An 18,841-nucleotide genomic window follows, 5' to 3' on the forward strand; every position below is an offset into this window, starting at 1 on the left:
CCAACTTTCATGCCTACTCCAACCCTTCTATAATGAACTATTGACATTTTTGTCTCACTCAACCAACATGCCACTGCCCAGTTAGACCTCAGGAGAGCTAATGAGCTCATCAAACAACAGAGCCAATTCAAACAACACCTCATTTATTCTTATATACACAGTTCACCTTCAACATATTAGATAGTCACTAATAAATCCAATAGGGAATTCAGGAGAAATTTCTTTACCCGGAGAGTGATTAGAATGTGGAACTCGCTAACACAAGGAATAGTTGAGGCAACTAGCATAGATACATTTAAGAGGAAGCTAGAAATACACATGAGGGAGAAAGGAATAGATGGATATGTTGATAGGGCTAGATGAAGAAGGATGGGAGGATGCTCGTGTGGAGCATAAACACCAGCATGGACCTGTTGGGCCAAATGGCCTGTTTCTGTGCTGTAAATACTATGTAAGACTATGTAATAAAGCTCGACTTCTTTTCACCCTGTTTCCCATGGATGTCTAGCGAAGCTTTTTTATGACCTATCCCAGTGCTTCTTGTAAGCTTCACCTGAGGGCCAGTGTTACAAGAGGTGATTGGTTGCTGGTTTGGAACAAGAGGCTGAGGTGGGTCTTGTCTCACGACAGCTATGTCCTGTGGCCTGCACATCTTACATGACTACCTGAGCAGCCTGACCCTGCCCATACTCTTTGAGTAGGCCTCTGATGGACCTGGCCTGGCATGTGCTGCTATCCTGAGAAACAGCAACCTCATGTTATGTCAATTCCAGCTGCACCACTGGTACTAGACCCGGCTTGAGGTCCCCACTGATCCTGTTTTTACACGGCAGTTGTGCAGGTTCCATGACATTCAATGTGTAAATGAGGGAACCCTGAAGAGTTAAGCAGACAGAAGTCCAAGCCCTTCAGCACAACTACAATGTAATCAGCTCTGAGGAATTTCAGGACCTTTAGTACACAAACACTTAACGTTACTGTATGACATTTGTTGGTGAGCTATTTAATGTAGACGTTAATCGTTTCATTTAAAATGCCTCCGTTAAAATTGTGAAATGCCACACGAATGCATTAAGTGTTCGTCCGTCAGTGCAGGACAGTGAGCGACTCCCCTTTTTAATTTGCCTCCCTCTCTGGAGTGGAGCATTGGGATCACACTCAGCAGCTTCCCCCGCTGCACAGCTCAGAGTGCAAATTCAGCACATGTAGGTACACGACGTGATCCCACGAGACAGCACCACCCCCCGTAACGTGGCACATTGATATCCTGACGCTCTGTGCTACCTCTCCGCTCCCTAACTGAGAGTATGTGGTACTGAAGTAGTTAACCTTCAGTGGACACCCATGTAGCTTCATTGGCCATCCACTTTCTGAGCTATGCGTGACTGAAATGAGCCCATGAGCCCATCAGTGTATGTGGAACAGTTCCTCTCATTTGACTGCAAAATGAAAACTACATCCCCTAAGAAAGGCACGTGAAGTACAGATCAAACCACCTTTGCATGAAATTTACTTAGCACGGTGAATAATTTCCACATTACTTTTAGCTATTCATATGACTCAACCCTCACATGAGATGGTGAAGTTGTGTGACAATGGCAGGTTTTTACTCTTTCAACCTTCTCCCACTCAAAATTGCAGTAAGTAGCCATCACATGATTCTCTAAAGGCATCATAGGGTCTAAGACTTTGTTTATCGCTAATTTTTTTTTAAAGAATCTAGTAGATCGTGTAGTGTATGTAACCATTCCACCTTTAAGAGAACTATTTTAAGGGTTGCACTACTTTATCTTGGCTGCTGTATACTGTAATACCGGTGGTGACCACACTGGTATATAAGTGCTGTGTAATGATTATTGGGCAGTTCCGCCCTGACCTTCGACTAGTAAAGTCCTGTTAAAATTTACTCTTGTGGTCTGTGTAGTAATTCTCACTATAACACACAGACTTAACAGTGGCGACGAGTACGATCTTACCCTGCGGCAGAGATACATCCAAGGCAGTTTAACGGGCGTCGAGAAGAGGCATCCGCCCTCATCATTCTGCTGAGAAAAGACTCGGGTCTGCAGAGCAAAGGAAGAATTCTGACACGAAGCCTTCCATCAGCAACAGGCAGTGATCATCCCTTCTATCACGGTGGTGGGTAAGCCGATCAGCGACGAGCAGCAAGTCGGCCACGTTGGCTGTGAATAGGGGAGGGAAAAACGGAGGATATAAGGGCGGAGAACTCGACCACGGCCGGGGAAAAGAGCCGGACAGAAGTCGGGGCAGAGGCGCTGAGACTGGAGCAGCGTAAGGCACGGGAGCCGCGGTGAATGCAAACGCAGCCGGTGTATAAGACCGGGCTGCAAGCGGGCTGGGAGACGCAACAGCGTCGAGAGAGAGCTCGACCGCGACAAACGCAGCCGGTGTAAAAGACCGGGCTGCAAGCGGGCTGGGAGACGCAACAGCGTCGAGAGAGAGCTCGACCGCGACCGGTGAGAAAGGCCGGGCAGCTACCGAGGCCGCGAGGCGCAGCGACCGGGACAGCGTAAGGCGCGGGAGAAAATTTAAAAAAACCACGGAGAACTCAGCCGCAGCCGGGGGAAAGGACCGGACTGCAAGAGGGGCTGGGAGGCACGATTTGAAAACCGCTGGGGAGGGCGAACGCAGCAATACGGCAATCGCCATTACAGCCAGCGGGGGAGAAAGGCAAACGCGGGAAGCTGCCATTTTCGTAGGCGGGGAAGAAGACAAGCGCGGGAAACCGCCATTTTGAAAAAAAAAAGAAAAGAAAAATTTCTTTTTGTTTCTCAAGAAGATTGCGAGGATGCCTAAGCGTGGTAACATCAACGATTTCGATTCCAATGTTGAACATTGGGCCACGTATGTAGAACGCATAGAGATTTATCGCAAGGCAAATAAAATATCAAATAAAGATAAAGCACTAACCTTACTAAACTCAATGGGTGCGAAGACATACGGGCTATTGAAGCATCTTCTATCACCAGCTAAACCGACGGATCAGACTTTCGCTAATATTGTTGCTGTCCTGAAGAATCATTTGAACCCCACACCGCTGATGTTAGCGGAACGATTTAAATTTTATGCGAGAACGCAACTGAAAGAGGAAAGCAACGCGGAGTATTTAATTGAACTGCGTAAGCTAGCGAAATACTGTCAGTTTGGGGAAAGTCTGACAGAGGCACTGAGGCAAATTCGTGTGTGGATTGTCGAAAGAAGGAACACAAAAGCGGCTGCTTGAAGAGAATGATCTTACACTTGATAAGGCTGTCACTATTGCAGCATCGCACGAAGCCGCAGCGAGAGGCACTGCGGAAATGCAGCTGAAGGCAGCGGTACTCAGCGTAGATCAAATGGCTTTGGGTACAACGAAATGTTATCGTTGTGGGAAGACAACACACGATCAGAACCAATGCTGGTTTAAAAACCAGGAATGTAGAAAATGTGGCAAGCTTGGTCACATAGCTAAAGTATGCCGGTCAGGAAAGAAGACCAGCAACAAAAAGTCACCGCAGGAAAAGTGCAGAAAGGTACATAAGGTGGCTGAGAAGAGTTCGGATGAACAGAATTCGGATTCAGACTCCAACAGTAAGGAACTGGGTAGTCTGAGAATTCACAATGTGAGTAAGGAAGCTGACCGACAAACTATGTGGGTCACACTGCAGATAGCAGGAGTCCAAGTGAAGATGGAATTGGACACCGGATCGGCGTTGACGGTCATGAATAAGCAAGATTACAAAAGGCTATTCACACATATTCCCCTACGGGATACGGAGATAGTATTGCAGACATACACGGGGCAAAGAGTATACCCCATCAGAAAGATAAAAGTCAAGGTGATACACAAGGGCAAAGAACACCAAGGAATGGACATATATGTACTACCTGAGGGAGGTCCACCACTTCTGGGACGGGAGTGGATCAGGAAAATAAATATGGACTGGCACTCCCTAAAAGCAATGATGGTAGATTCCGGAAAAAAAGATGTCAAACCTGAACGTTTGTCCAGAATATTGGATGAGGGCATATGCAGCAGTGACAGTGACAAAGCAGAGAGTGAGAACTCGGTGAAGACAATCAGCTCAGACTCTGGAACTGATGATGGTAAGACCAGCCCATGTGCAAAAGATAAGTCTAAAATGGACTTGCAGACTAATGATGGAAAAACGAAGGAGTGCATAAATGCTTCAGAAGAGAACAAAGTATCAGAACAGAATTCCACTGAACAACAACAACATAGTTTGACAGAGAATTCTGAGTCTGTCCAGTCTACAGACATGCACATTTCTGAGGAACACCGGGCTCGAACTCAACTCAATCTCAAACTACAACAGCAATTAGAACAAATGATTCGCCGTTTTGAGCAAGAGATGAATGCAAAGAAAAAGTTCTTTGACACAGAGTTGGAGAATCTGGGAAGACAGCAGAAGCAGCTGATTGAGAAAATGGATCAGGAACACACAAACCGTCTGCGCGATGAGGCCAAACGAATCAAAGCTGAGCAAGAAAGGGAATATGTCAAATTCATCGATCAGTTGAAAGCTAAGGAGAATGAGCACCCTTTTGTGAGCAGTGTCAGCAGTAATAAGCCACTCAGGGAATTGGTGGCAGAGGCAAAAGCTGAAGTGATGGAGGAAATAGAAGACAATAGAGAAGAAGCAGAAGATGATGACTCATCTGAACCATTATCACCCCTACCAGGTCACGCACGTGGTCCCTCCGAACTGAGCCAAATCAGTCTGGAAGTAGAAAAACTTCCCAAGGTACTCGAGCCTTTAGAAGTCAGCAATGCTGGTTCTGAAGTTACGAAAGTTCAAGCTGTTAAGTCCAGTGAAGGACTATTAGATGAGTCACCCCAGCAACGAGAACCTACTACACCACCGAAAACTACTACACCACCGAGGCGTTATCCGGACCGAGTCAGGAAGCCTCCAGAGAGACTGAATCTGTGAACTGTTTTTACATGAAGTTGTGTATATATGTTATGATGTTATGTTTAATGGGGAATATATACGGTTAAGCTAAAAAGGGAGGATTGTAGTGTATGTAACCGTTCCACCTTCAAGAGAACTATTTTAAGGGTTGCACTACTTTATCTTGGCTGCTGTATACTGTAATACCGGTGGTGACCACACCGGTATATAAGTGCTGTGTAATGATTATTGGGCAGTTCCGCCCTGACCTTCGACTAGTAAAGTCCTGTTAAAATTTACTCTTGTGGTCTGTGTAGTAATTCTCACTATAACACACAGACTTAACAGATCGGGTACTGAAATGAGGTCATGAGTTCAAATCCCACCATAAGATTATAAGAACATAAGAATTAGGAGCAGGAGTAGGCCATACGGCCCCTCGAGCCTGCTCCGCCATTCAATAGGATCATGGCTGATCCTCAACACCAACTCCACTTTCCCGCCCGATCCCCATATCCCTTGATTCCCCTAGAGTCAAAAAAACTATCTATCTCAGCCTTGAATATACTCAAAGACTCAGCATCTACAGCCCTTCGGGGCAGAGAATTCCAAAGATTCACAACCCTTTGAGTAAAGAAATTCCTCCTCATCTCAGTCTTAAATAGCTGGGCCCTTATCCTGAGACTATGCCCCCTATTTCTAGATACTCCAATCAGGGGAAACAACCTGAGTGTGGTTTCAACAGAGTGCTGTGAGATGGGTGAGTCAGAGTTAGGTGAGGAGTGGAAGGAGGAGCTCCCTTGCTTCGCCTTTGTTTTTCCTAACTTTTCACCCTGTAGGAAGAGGCCGGTGTCGGGAGCAGCAGCAGCAAAGTAGTGAGTATTTAAATTCACTTTCACAGGCTTTTTCTCAAAGGCCGGTCAATCTTGCAGACCAGTGGTGGCGTTCCAGAGCCACGCCATGATTCCAAAAGTGACCCGGGCAAGAGGAAGCAGCTGATTGGGTGAGTACGGCCATGTGAGTATTTATACCTCTCTATAGTTTGGCAGTTAAGGTTAATAGTTTATACAGTTTAGAAGGTCTTAATTTTTGTGGTTATAGTTTCTAAGGTCTCTGTTGTGTATCGGGGAGTGCTAGTAACCAAGGGGCCTTGAGTATATCATTTAATTGTAGTGTAATTGGTGGTATTGATTTGACTTAAGTTAATGTAAATTAATTGAAGGGTAAGTCATGATAGCACAGCTCGGCCCCGTGGCATGCTCCTCCTGCACTATGTGGGAAATCAGGGACACTTCCTGTGTCCCTGACAACCATGTGTGCGGGAAGTGTATCCAGCTGCAGCTACTGGCAGACCGCATTGCGGTGCTGGAGCTGTGAATGGATACATAATGGAGCATTCACGATGCTGAGGATGTCGTGGATATCATGTTTAATCAGTTGGTCACACCGCAGGTAAAGGCTGCACAGGCAGGAAGGGAATGGGTGACCGCCAGGTAGAGTAGCAGGCGTAGGCAGGTAGTGCAGGGGTCCACTGTGGCCATCCCCCTCTCAAACAGATATACTAATTTGGATATTGTTGAGGGAGATGGCTTATCGGGGGAAGGCAGCAGCAGTCAACTTCCTGGCACCGTGGGTGGTTCTGCTGCACAGGACGGGAGGAAAAAGAGTGGGAGAGCTATAGTGATAGGGGATTCTATTGTAAGGGGAATAGATAGGCTTTTCTGCGGCTGCAAACGAGACTCCAGGATGGTATGTTGCCTCCCGGGTGCAAGGGTCAAGGATGTCTTGGAGCGACTGCAGAACATTTTGGAAGGGGAGGGTGAACAGCCAGTTGTCGTGGTGCATATAGGTACCAACGACATAGGTAAAAAACAGGATGAGGTCCTAAAAGCTGAATATAGGGAGTTAGGAGGTAAATTAAAAAATAGGACCTCAAAGGTAGTAATCACAGGATTGCTACCAGTGCCACGTGCTAGTCAGAGTAGAAATAGAAGGATATTTCAGATGAACATGTGGCTAGAGGAATGGTGCAAGGGGGAGGGATTCAAATTCCTGGGACATTGGAACTGGTTCTGGGGGAGATGGGACCAGTACAAACTGGATGGTTTGCACCTGGGCAGGACCAGGACCGATGTCCTAGAGGGAGTGTTTGCTAGTGCTGTTGGGGAGGGTTTAAACTAAAATGGCAGGGGGTTGGGAACCTGTGCAGGGAGACAGAGGAAAGGGAAGCAAGGTTAGAAGCAAAAGACAAGAAGGAGAAAAGCAAAAGTGGCAGTCAGAGAAATCAAGGGTTTAAATCAAACATGGCCACAGTAAATAATAATTGTAAAAGGTCTAAGAGTGTTAAAAAAACAAGCCTGAAGGCTTTGTGTCTTAGTGAGAGGAGCATACGTAATAAGGTGAATGAATTAGCTACGCAAATAGATGTAAACAGATATGATATAATTGGGATTATGGAGACATGGCTCCAGGGTGACCAAGGCTGGGAACTCAACATCCAGGGATATTCAATATTCAGGAAAGACAGGCAAAAAGGAAAAGGAGGTGGGGTAGCATTGCTGGTTAAAGAGGAGATTAACACAATAGTAAGGAAGGATATTAGCTCTGATGATGTGGAATCTGTATGGGTAGAGCTGAGAAATACCAAGGGGCAGAAAACATTAGTGGGAGTTGTATACAGACCCCCAAACAGTAATGCTGAGGTTGGGGATGGTATTAAACGGGAAATTAGAGACGCATGCAATAAGGGCACAGCAGTTATCATGGCTGACTTTAATCTGCATATAGATTGGGCTAACCAAGTTAGTAACAATACTGTGGAGGAGGAATTTCTGGAGTGTTTACGGGATGGTTTCCTGGACCAATATGTCAAAGAACCAACTAGAGATCAGGCCATCTTAGACTGGGTATTATGTAATGAGAAAGGATTAATTAGCAATCTTGTTGTACGAGGCCCCTTGGGGCAGAGCGATCATAATATGATACAATTCTTCATTAAGATGGAGAGTGCAGTATTTGGTTCAGAGTCTAGGGTCCTGAATTTAAATAAAGGAAACTACGATGGTATGAGGCACGAGTTGGCTAGGATGAATTAGGGAACGCTACTTAAAGGGTTGACGGTGGAAAGGCAATGGCAAACATTTAAAGATCACATGGATGAACTACAGAATTTGTTCATCCCTATTTGGCATAAAAAGAAAACAAAAACGATAACTCAACCGTGGCTAACAAGGGAAATTAGGGATAGCATAAGGTCCAAGGAGAGGACATATAAATTGGCCAGAAAAAGCAGCAAACCTGAGGATTGGGAGCAGTTTAGGATTCAGCAAAGGAGGACAAAGGGATTAATTAAGAGGGGGAAAATAGAGTATGAGAGTAAGCTTGCAGGGAACATAAAAACTGACTGTAAAAGCTTCTATAGATATGTGAAGAGAAAAAGATTGGTGAAGTCAAGCATAGGTCCCTTGCAGTCAGAATCAGGGGAATTTATAATAGGGAACAAAGAAATGGCAGATCAATTAAATACATACTTTGGTCCTGTCTTCACAAAGGAGGACACAAATAACCTCCCAGAGATATTGGGGAACATAGGGCTTAATGAGAGGGAGAAACTGAATGAAATCAGTATTGTAGGGAAATGGTGTTAGGGAAATTGACGTGATTGAAGGCAAATAAATCCCCAGGGCCTGATCATCTACATCCTAGGGTGCTTAAGGAAGTGGCCCTCGAAATAGTAGATGCATTGCTGGTCATCTTCCAAAATTCTATAGACTCCAGAACAGTTCCCATGGATTGGAGGGTAGCTAATGTAATCCCACTATTCAAAAAAGGTGGGAGAGAGAAAACAGGGAATTATAGACCGGTAAGCCTGACATCTGTAGTGGGGAAAATGCTAGAGTCCATTATAAAAGATGTAATAGCAGAGCACTTGAAAAACAGTGACAGGATCGGACAAAGTCAACATGGATTTATAAAAGGTAAATCGTGCTTGACTAATCTACTGGAATGTTTTGAGGATGTAACTGGTACAATAGATAAGGAAGAACCAGTGGATGTGGTGTATTTGGACTTTCAGAAGGCTTTTGATAAGGTCCCGCATAAGAGATTAGCGTGTAAAGTTAAAGCACATGGGATTGGGGGTAAGGTACTGACTTGGATAGAGAACTGCTGGCAGACAGGAAGCAAAGAGTTGGAATAAACGGGTCTTTTTCCGAGTGGCAGGCAGTGACTAGTGGGGTGATTGGGCAGATGCATGGCAGGTGCAGTATAATGTGGATAAATGCGAGGTTATCCACTTTGGTGGCAAAAACAGGAAGACAGATTATCTGAATGGCAATAGATTGGGAGAAGGGGAAGTGCAATGAGACCTGGGTGTCCTTGTGCACCAGTCGCTGAAGGTAAGCATGCAGGTGCAGCAGGCGGTTAAGAAGGCAAATGGTATGTTGGCCTTCGTAACAAGAGGATTCGAGTACAGGAGCAAGGTTGTCTTGCTGCAGTTGTACAGGGCCTTGGTGAGACCACACCTTGAGTATTGTGTGCAGTTTTGGTCGCCTTATCTGAGGAAGGATGTTCTTGCCATGGAGGGAGTGCAGCGAAGATTCACCAGACTGATACCTGGGATGGCAGGAATGACGTATGAGGAGAGATTGGGTCGATTGGGCTTGTACTCGCTGGAGTTTAGAAGAGTGAGAGGGGATCTCATCGAAACTTATAAAATTCGAACAGGACTAGACAGACTAGATGCAAGAAGGATGTTCCCGATGGCGGGGGAGTCCAGAACCAGGGGTCACAGTCTAAAGATAAGGGGTAAGCCATTTAGGACAGAGATGAGGAGGAATTTCTTCACCCAGAGAGTGGTGAACCTGTGGAATTCACTGCCACAAAAGGCAGTTGAGGCCAATTCATTAAATATATTCAAGAAGGAGTTAGATATATTTCTTAATGCTAAAGGGATCAAGGGATATGGGGAGAAGCAGGGACAGGGTGATGTAATAAAACTCACTAAGCACTTGGTTTGAGTATAAAGCAAGGCTTTAATCAACTTGTTTCAAAACATGGAGGCCTAGTTATCTTTCATTAGTTCCTGTTTACAAAATGTCCTGGGAAAGCTGGGCCCATGCCCGATTATTTATACTCCTTGTATGGCGCCACCAGCTGGCCGTCCAGTGTTATTTCATGAGTCTTTCTCATGGATCATAAGATTCATAACACAGGGTACTGAATTTGGATGATCAGCCATGATCTCATTAAATGGCAGAGCAAGCTCGAGGGGCCGAATGGCCTACTCCTGCTCCTATCCTGTCTTCTATGTAACCTCTCAGTATCTACCCTGTCAATCCACCGCAGAATCTTATATATTTCAACAAGATTGCCTCTCATTCTTCTAAACTCCAGACAGTATAGGCCTAATCTACTCAATAAAGCAAGTTGTGAAATGGAATTCAATGGCCCAGAAATTCGGCTCTCCCCGGGTGAGTACGCATGGGGTACTCACCCGTAGGCCGAATGGAATTGCTGTTTTCCTGCATACACTGCGCATGCGTGGAGACCGGCACTTCCGATCCTCTGAACGAAGAGGTTCAGAGGTCGAACGCGCGCGCAGGGGAGGCTGCGCGTGCGCTTTGAACTTAGTTTTTTTTTACAGGTTTTCCCGGGAGAGTTAGCCTGCAGGATTTACACATTTAAAAAGCAGGCGTAAGGCCTGCTTTCTGCAAGGTAAGTGGTCAATTAATTAAAATTAAAACATTTTTTCCACAGGTTTAATATTTTTAGCAAGGTAAGTTTATTTTTAGCCCCGTTATAATATAAAATTATTTTTTCCAAAAATTTAAATTATTGTTTAAAATAGTTATTTAATGTAATTTATAGTTTACTAGCTGGGGGTGCCCGGCGGTGCCGAGGGTTTTTTGAGGGCATGTTGTTGTTGGAAGAGAGAGAGAGTGCGACTGGGGGAAGACAGCGCGCGACTGGGGGGAAGGGAGAGAGAGCAACTGGGGGGAAGAGAGAGATGGCGATTGGGGGGAAGAGAGAAAGCGAGCGACTGGGGGGAAGAGAGAGAGCGAGCGACTGGGGGGAAGAGAGAGAGCGAGCGACTGGGGTGAAGAGAGCGAGCAAATGGGGGGAAGAGAGAGAGCGACGGGGGGAAGAGAGAGAGCGACTGGGGGAAGAGAGAGAGCGACTGGGGGAAGGGGAAGGGGAGGAAGGGGAAGGGGAGGAAGGTGGAGGGAAGGGGAGAGGGAAGGGGAGAGGGAAGGGGAGGGAAGGGGGGGAGGGAAGAGGAAGGGTGAGTGGAGGAGGAGGGGGAGGAGGGGGGTTGAGGAGGGGGGGAGGGGAGGAGGGGAGAGAGAGAGGGGGGAGAGAGAGAGGGGAGAGAGAGAGGGGGAGGTGGGGGAGAGAGAGAGGGGGAGGGGGGAGAGAGAGAGGGGGAGGGGGAGAGAGAGAGGGGGAGGGGGCAGAGAGGGTGGGGAGGGGGGAGAGAGAGGGGGGGAGGGGTGGAGAGAGAGAGGGGAGAGTGAGAGGGGGAGAGGGGGCAGAGAGAGGGGGAGGGGGGAGAGAGGGGGAGGGGGGAGAGAGAGAGGGGGAGGGGAGATAGAGGGGGGAGATAGAGAGGGGGAGGGGGGAGAGAGAGAGAGGGGGAGGGGGGAGGGGGGGGAGAGAGAGAGGGGGGAGGGAGAGAGGGGGGAGGGGGCTACAGAGCGAGGGGGGGAGAGAGAGAGGGTTGAGGGGGGAGAGAGAGAGGGGGGAGGGGGGAGAGAGAGGGGGGGAGGGGGGGAGAGAGGGGGAGGGGGAGAGAGAGGGGGGGAGGGGGAGAGAGAGAGGGGGAGAGGGAGAGAGAGAGGGGGGAGAGAGAGGGGAGGGGGGAGAGAGAGAGGGGGAGGGGAGAGAGAGAGGGAGGGGGGAGAGAGAGGGGGGAGGGGGGAGAGAGAGGAGGGGGAGAGAGGGGGGAGAGAGAGGAGGGGGAGAGAGAGAGGGGGAGGGGGGAGAGGGAGGGTGAGGGGGAGAGAGAGAGAGGGAGGGAGGGGGAGAGAGAGGGGGATGGGGAGAGAGAGGGGAGAGAGAGGGGAGGAGGGGAGAGAGAGGGGGAGGGAGGGGGAGAGAGAGGGGGAGGGAGGGGGAGAGAGAGGGGGAGGGAGTGGGAGAGAGAGAGGGAGGGAGGGGGAGAGAGAGGGGGAGGGAGGGGGAGAGAGAGGGGGAGGGAGGGGGAGAGAGAGGGGGAGGGGAGGGGGAGGGAGGGGGAGGGGGGGAGAGAGAGGGGAGGGAGGGGGAGAGGGGGAGGGAGGGGGGAGAGAGAGGGGAGAGAGAGGGGGAGGGAGGGGGGGAGAGAGAGGGGGAGGGGGGAGAGAGAGGGGAGGGAGGGTGGGAGAGAGAGGGGGAGGGAGGGAGGGGGTGGAGAGAGAGGGGAGGGATGGATGGGGGAGAGAGAGGGGGAGGAGGGGGGAGAGAGGGGGGAGGGGGGGAGAGAGAGGGGAGGGAGGGGGAGGGAGGGGGAGGGAGGGGGGGAGAGGGGGGAGGGAGGGGGCAAGAGAGCGTGAGGGAGGGGGGAGAGAGGGGGGAGGAGGAGGGAGAGAGGGGGAGGGAGGGTGGGAGAGAGGGGGAGGGGGGAGAGAGGGGGAGGGAGGGGGGAGAGAGGGGGAGGAAGAGGGGAGAGAGGGGGGAGGGGGAGAGAGAGGGGGAGGGATGGGGAGAGAGAGGGGGAGGGAGGGGGAGAGAGAGGGGGAGGGGAGAGAGAGGGGGAGGGGAGAGAGAGGGGGAGGGGAGGGGAGAGGGAGGGGGAGGGGAGGGAGGGGGAGGGGAGGGGGAGGGAGGGGAGGGTGAGCGAGGAGGGGAGGGGAAGGGAGGGGAGGGGGTGGGAGGGGAAGGGGAGGGGGAGGGAGGGGGCCAGCAGAGGAGAGAGAGAGGGGGAGAGAGAGAGGGGGAGAGAGAAAGGGTGAGGCAGGGGAGAGAGAGTGAGGGGGGCCCTCTCTCCCTCACACTCCTCCCACATACACTCCCCTCTCCCTCACACACTTCACCACTCCCTCACATTCTCCCTCTCTCTCACCCCCCTCTCCCTCACACACTGCCCCTCTCCCTCACACACACACTCCCCCTCTCTCCCTCACACACACACTCCCCCTCTCTCCTTCACACACACACTCCCCCTCTCTCCCTCACACACACACTCCCCTCTCCCTCACACACTTCACCACTCCCTCATATTCTCCCTCTCTCTCACCCCCTCTCCCTCACACACTGCCCCTCTCCCTCACACACACACTCCCCCTCTCTCCCTCACACACTCCCCCTCTCCCCCTCACACACACACTCCCCCTCTCTCCCTCACACACACACTCCCCCCCTCTCCGTCACACACACACTCCCCCCCTCCCTCACACACACACTCCCCCCTCCCTCACACGCTCCCCCTCTCCTCTCCCTCCTTTCCTTTCTCTCCCTGCCTCCCCTCTCCCTCGCTAGTGCCTCAGGCCCGGCCGGACTCACCTCAGTAGCAGAACGGAGTCAGTCAGACAATGGGAGGCCGGGTGCCCAGCGCTCCGAAGCGAGCCCGGGGTTCCTGCTGGTGAACGCGGCGGGCCTATGGACCCGGTTGGCCGGGCGGCAGACGAACGCCTTTCGCTGCAGACTCCCGTGTCCGATTGCGATCGGGACAGCTGTTTGGAAAGCCCCGGTTTTGCCGGTCCCGCGCTCACGGCAAGAGAGAGAGGGGGAAGTAGCGAGAGAGAAGGAGAGAGAGAGAGAGAGAAGGAGAGAGAGAGAGAGAGGGTGGTGGAGACAGAGATGCACTTCCTCACAGCTTGTGGAAAATATCAGGGCATAAGGGAGAATTTCTACCCAAAATTCACAAAAATATGCCCGGAATTCAGAAATTTGAATGATGACCAAAAACTCCCCTACCTACTAGGGGAACAGAGAAATTGTGTAACCTTAGCGGCACACTATGTTACAGCTTGCCATAAACAGATGGACAACCATTAAATCTAAGAAAAGAGTATATACAAATTATATGAATGTATATTTATACACTCAGGGATATATCTGTTTATACACTGTATGGATAGATCTGCGTTTATGTGTTCAACCATAAATGTTTTTTGATGCTTTGGCAACATAAGATGTACCTTGTCATGCCAATAAAGCGACTTGAATTGAATTGAATTGAATTGAGAGGGAAGAGGAGAGAGAGAGAGAGAGAGAGAGAGAAATTTTTTGAGCTTCAGGCCTGCCTGCAGCGGGCGGAGAGCAGCCCCAAGTCCCCCCCTGCGCGAGGGTGAGGAGGAGGGGGGGATGGCGGCGGTTAGAGCGGAGCGCTGAACTCGAGGCCCAGGCTTCCGCGCTGCTAGGCCGCGGCTTCGCGCATCCACTACAATAAAGAGAGATTCCTAATATTAAAGTTCAGGTTTTGAAGCACCCCATAGCTAAGAAGACAACTGCACAAAAGAAACCTAATGGGGTACACACAGAAAGTGGGGAAAAATAAAGACACAGAAAGTGTGGGAAAAAAATCGTTAAGAATCAAGATGGCGGCCACTCACCTCAGTTCAGAATGATAAGGCCCACCCACACACGCACCGATTGGTCAACCATCAGGTCACTGAACTGTAGGATTGGTCAATCGTCAAGTCACTCAACACTCAACTGTAGGATGGCCCGCCCGCACGCGCAATGAACCCGCCCCCAATGATGCAGCGATTGGCCAACCGTTGGTCAACTGTCAGGTCGCTCAACCGTACAATTGGTCAACCTTCACGTCACTCAATGCTAATGAGCAAATGAGCAGAACTTTTCCCATTTAATGAGCGGAATTTTGAACGTTTTTTGGATACCGTGGGCACAATTTTTGTCTGACAGAAAAGTAAATATGCTTATGACCGTTCCGGAATCGTAAGCTTTCTTTTGATGTAACACGCGTGTAGGTACGCTCTATAACTTTCGAATGTATAGAAGACAGACAGACAGACAGACAGACAGAAGAGCAATTATATATATATAGATTTAAAAAGTGTGATTTTTTTTAAATTTATTTGAAGGTTTACTGCTATTTTGGGCCCGTAGTAATTTATAAGTTTTGACAGGTCTACCTGTCAATCTTATGAATGGGCTTTTCCCTCCTCCGATTGGCTGCCCATGGCTCACGTGATCCCAGGGGATGCATCGCACTAACTACGCCCCTGGGACACGCAAGCACAGCGCGCCGGCAGCTGGGCCAGGCCCCGGAGCGGAATTCCACAGTGCCCTACAGCTCAACTGCCGGCGCGCAAGGTAAGTGCAGGTCGGGGGCTTACACCCGCGGGAAGCCCCCGACCCAAATTTCTGTGCCAATATGTCATTCATTTCAATGGGTTGAAAATTGTGTGGATTCTACAACGGCCAGATTACCCCAATTTGTTTTACTTTGTCAGAAACTTAGCCAGGCCCTAACAATGTTCACTTTATATTTTGGATTAGGAATATAGGAACAGGAGAAGGCCATTCAGCCCCTCGAGCCTGTTCTGCCACTCAATTAGATCCTGGCTGATCTATATATTCAGCCTTGGTGCCTTAACCATTAACACCCTTGTCTAACAAAAATCTATCAATCTCAGCCTCAGCAGCTTCTTTTGGGCGGGGGGAGAGTTCCAGATTTCCACAATACTTTGTGTGACGAAGTGCTTCTTGACATCACCCCTGAACAGCCTAGCTCTAATTTTAAGGTTTAAAGTCCACACAGAATACGGGCAGTTGCCATTTATGCATGTGTGCAGTCGGGAGTAACAGAAATAATTGGCAGACTCTTCCACATGGAGTAGACCATGTCTGCTTCTTGCTAAGTGCCAATCTACCCTAATTCATTTTAGTGTGGCATTCCTATCACCCATACCTTCCATCCTTATGGTCTCTCAGAATGACCAATTTAGTGCTAACTAATACTGAATGATGGACAATTTTGGCCCTGAATTTGCAGTCGGAGGCTTCCCGCGGGGAAATGCCTCCGATCCGCAAATAAAATGCCCGCGTACCTGGGGCCTCGGGATTCAGGGAGACTCGCCGTCCTGGGCCTCCCTGGGTACTGCAGGCAGACGCCCATGTATCTCAGGGGCACAGGCGGTTCGTGAGCGCCCCTGGGGTCACGTGGGCCGCCCCAACAAATGACAGAAGGGAATCTCCATTCATACTTATGGAGACTCCGTATGTATGGAACTTCCATAAGTATGAATGAGAATACCCCAAAAAATACACCTAGACATCGAATAAATAAATAAAAAAATCACATATTTAAAATTAATTAAAATGGTATTTAATTAAATATTTAAAACAAAAATAAAAATTTTTGAAAAATAAATTTACATGTTTTAAAGGGGCTAAAATAAACACCTTATTTAACAAGTTTTTAAATGTATAAATTATTGATAAAATTTTATTTTTCTGTTTTTTAAAACTCTTACGCTGGTAAAAGCAGGCCTTATGCCTTATCACTGCACTGGAGTGTCAGCCTAGATTTTTTGTGTTCAAGTCTCAGGGGTGGGGCTTGAACCCACGGCCTGCTTTTACCTGGCTTAAGAATTTCACAGGCATTCGCTGGGCAGAAGTTGGGCAAATAGCGCAACTCTCCGCCCACGGAGGCCCTTTTCCTGGGTATGCGGATGATCTGTCAAGAGAATTCTTGACAGATTGCAAGTTCCGGGTTTTAGTGCATGCGCAGTGCATGCCTAAATCCAGAACTTGCATGGCCCTTGCAGATGCGTACACACTTCGTACACACCTGTAAGGGCTGCAAATTACAGCCCAATGTGTCTGGACTTGCGCCTACCAGCAACTGGGTTGAGTCTGCTGAGACTTACTTCATTTAACTTGCATTTATATAGCGCCTTTCTTGACTTCAGGATGTCCCAAAGCGCTTCACAGACAATGAATTACATTTTTTTTTAAGTGTAGTCATGTGGTAATATAGGGAAACAACCAATTTGCACACAGCAAGATCCCACAAACAGCGATGAAATAAATGACCAAATCATCTGTTTTAGTGATGTAGGTTGAGGGCTAAATATTTGCCAGGACACTGGGAAGAACTCCCCTGCTCTTCTTTGAATAATGCCATGGGATCTTTTACACGCACCCGAGAGGGCAGACAGGTCCTCGGTTTAATGTCTCATCCGAAAGACGGCACCTCTGACCGTGCAGCCTCATTACTGCACTGGAGTGTCAGCCTAGATGTTTCTGCTCAAGTCTCTGGGGTGGGGCTTGAACCCACAATCTTCTGATTCAGAGGCGAGAGTGCCATCAAGATCTTTACAGCCTGCAGAGAGACAAACAAAGAGAAGACATTTTCGCCCCATGATCTAGGGGCAGTGTTCAAACCTGATGAACTTCCCAGGGCAACTTTAGTCTGAATTGCAAAATACTTTAGAAATTGTTTACAACAGGCTCGATGGGCCGAAATGGCCTCTATCTGTACTGTGAGATTTCTGTGATTCTGTGATTCTGTGATTCGCTGATTTTGTTAAGAGTTTTTGTGGGTGAAAACAATTTCAGCAGGAGCCTAATAATGAAGCTGCCATGTTCTCTAATCACACACAAGCAGCTGCAGCTGATAACGTGCTCTGTGATCTCTATCTGCTTCAGTTATTCAGCAGAAGGTTATAGCGGCAACAGAATGTTTACACAACATGTTCAACAATCAGCATGCAGTTTTGGTAACCAATTCCGCATTTCCAATATTATCTAATCTCCCTAGTCCCCAGTTAGAACTTACTTTTGTTCATGCAGTAAAATGCCAGCAGAACATTATCCTTCTATCGCAAGGGAATATCCCCAACCTTTTTACTACATATTGAACAACAGGCCAGAATTCTAGTGCAAATGTACTTCAAAGCAGCATTTGGCATTTGCTATTTGCCATGAACACATTTGGATTATTTTTCCATATTTGGAATGAGATAGCTTTCTACCAAAGCCACCTTAATATTTCCTTTTATGGTAGTTAGTTAGAATGCCTGAGGTACAGGGAGCTTTATCCTCCATCAAAGTCACACTATGCCTAACCCACCAATGCTTGGTACTGACTCCCAGTGCAAAAGGCAGAAAACATTATTCAATTTTCCATCCCTCACCTTGATGTCTATAGAATCCAGTGTTAGGTTGCATGTAATTTATAAATTGCATTAATCGATTATTATATATTAAAAACGGTACTGGGGGCAATTTTATCTTTCGGCGATGGCGTAAAATGGGTGATATCAGATCAGGGCCCATTGTGAGTCCTGCCTGATTTTCCTTTTTTTTTTCATTCCTGGGATGTGGGCATCGCTGGCAAGACCAGCATTTATTGTCCTACGCTAATTGCCCTTGAGAAGGTGGTGGTGAGCAGCCTTCTTGAACCGCTGCAGTCCGTGTGGTGAAGGTACCCCCACAGTGCTGTTAGGTAGGGGTTTCCAGGATTTTGGCCCAGCGACGATGAAGGATCGACGATATACTTCTAAGTCAGGATGGTGTGTGACTTGGAGGGGAACTTGGAGGTGGTGGTGTTCCCATGCGCCTGCTGCCCTTGTCCTTCTAGGTGGAAGAGGTCGTGGGTTTGGGAGGTGCTGCCGAAGAAGCCTTGGCAAGTTGCTGCAGTGCATCTTGTAGATGGTACACACTGCAGCCATGGTACGCCGGTGGTGGAGGGAGTGAATATTTAAGGTGGTGGATGGGGTGCCAATTGTAATGTATATACCTTTAAGGGGGGAACTATCTTTCACAGCTCATGTATACTGCAGTACCGGCAGTGACCACACCTGTATATAGCACTGAGTAGTAATCTGTACAGATCAGTTCCCGTGTGAGCCACGTTGAGTAAACACCTGTTGTACCGTTCTCCTGCAGTCTGTGTCTTATTATACACAGACACAACATTGGCGACAAGGCAACTTCGAACCTACCTGCAACTCTGCATCACCTCCCGGGGA

This window comes from Somniosus microcephalus, chromosome 3 (assembly GCF_052327205.1).
Source record: "Somniosus microcephalus isolate GS21.2 chromosome 3, FLI_Smic_1.0, whole genome shotgun sequence".
In the NCBI taxonomy this organism is placed as follows: domain Eukaryota; kingdom Metazoa; phylum Chordata; class Chondrichthyes; order Squaliformes; family Somniosidae; genus Somniosus; species Somniosus microcephalus.